The following is a 1,783-nucleotide window of genomic DNA, read 5'->3' as shown; positions in this document are numbered from 1 at the left end:
GGGAGGGAGGGAGTGGGAGCCAAAAAGCTCGCGCGCCTCCAATATATCTTCATCGAGGGGGCAGTAAGGAGGAGAGAGGAGGGAGAGGGAGAACGCAATTTAAATGCAAGCACGGCCGCCACGTGAAGGTGGGGCCCCCGCTAGGATAGCTACACATCCTCGACACAATGCAACAATATATAATGGCACGACACAGCGCCTCGAGGCCCCTGTTTCGCCTTCGCCACGCCACACTCTCATACAACCCCCTTCGTGTGTACCCGATAGATAAAGGACGGCCTCGATCCACGCTTCGCATCGACGTCGCCATTTTCAAGATAGTCTCCTCCCCCGCGGACTGAAAACCGGCGGCGGAGAAACTTCCAACAACGAGCAGGGCCTCCCCTTCGCGAGCGGTCGAACCCGCGCCGACACTGTACGAGCGTATATTTCTCTTCCTGCGGTGAGCACTCCCGCGCGCACAACCTTCCTCTATGCACGCGTGTATCACGCCGTTTCCCACCTGTGTGCGCGATCGCTCGTGTCTGTGCGCGTGCATAGAACGAGTAGAGCAGAGAGAGAGAGAGAGAGAGAGAGACGAGAGGAGAGCGGCGACGAACGCAGCCGCGGCGAATGAGCGAGTATTCGTGCGTTTCGCGATCAATATCAAGCAAGATGGCGACCAAGAACCCTACGCCGCACCGAATACAATAGGCCGGCTCTCGCGCCTCCTCCCCTAACCCACCCGGCGACCCCCCCGGCCTTTTCTCTTTCTCTAGATCTTCTGCCGGCTGCTGTGCCGGCGCCATCGAGTCACCGGCCGCCGCTCCTCTCTCTCTCTCTCTCTCTTTTGGATAGATCCCACGTGAAGTGGCTGCTTCACGGGTGTATAGAGATGCATTTTCGAGTGTCTCGTTCTTCTTTGGAGAATAGAGAAGTCGAGGGGAAAGATGGAGGAGAAAGTTGGGTCGGGTTTGGGGTCGGGCGAGGAAGCGAGGAGAATGGAGGATGGAAGGTGGTGAAGAATTGATCGAGAAGTTCGGTTTGTTTGTTCGTTTGTTTGTTTGTCGGGACGATGGAGATTTTGAAAGAAATTGGATAAGGAGGGTGGACGAGTCTTTCTCGATCCTTTTCGTCGACGATCGATTTTTTTCTGCCTTCGATATACTATAAACTCATCGTATCGAAGACTTTTGTCATTATAAAAATCTATCCAAAAAAGAAAAATATATTTTTAAATAAACGCTTTTTAAAAATCTTCCGTCGAAAAACCACCATTCCCGAATCCGATTAATTCTCCAAATAAAAAAAGAACCCGCGAGTCGACGAAACAAGCGGAAACGATTTCGCTGATCTATAATCGCGCGTCCGTGTCCCGTATATAATAACCAGAAGCGAATGGGTCGAAAATTATCCAGTAGCCGACAATTAGATCGCTCCCACTGGACTGCACGGCAACTAAAATCCTTCGAGATCCGAATCATTGGATCCGAGGATATCGATCAAGGAGGGGTTCGCTCGAGAGGGTAAACACAGGCTCGTACAGGTTCCCGGCCGCCCCCGGGGTTCACGAAATAGATTTTTGGCCCGTGTAATTTAACGGTAGTGGGTTAACGAGGGCAGCGCGGCGCTCGTTACGACAAAACTTGGCCGGCCGGGGATTTTGAGTAGCGGCGGATTGACGGAGGGCCATAATTACGGGGAAAGGCCACAGAGGCCTCGTCGACGGAAATATCACCGTGGCCCATGCGTGGTTCTTTTACCTCAACGCGCCGCCGGCAGCACGCACTAATTGGGAGAAGCG

General features: G+C 53.2%; 1 protein-coding gene across 1 annotated transcript in view; it reads right to left on the bottom strand.

Annotated features, from left to right (window-relative positions):
- LOC102676464 (protein apterous-like) overlaps positions 1-1,783 on the bottom strand; it is a 50,736-nt gene that overhangs the window by 1,009 nt on the left and 47,944 nt on the right. The window lies entirely within an intron of this gene.

This window comes from Apis dorsata, unplaced genomic scaffold (genome assembly GCF_000469605.1).
Source record: "Apis dorsata unplaced genomic scaffold, Apis dorsata 1.3 scaffold_169, whole genome shotgun sequence".
NCBI lineage: Eukaryota > Metazoa > Arthropoda > Insecta > Hymenoptera > Apidae > Apis > Apis dorsata.
This window is presented reverse-complemented; position numbering and strand designations above follow the sequence as displayed.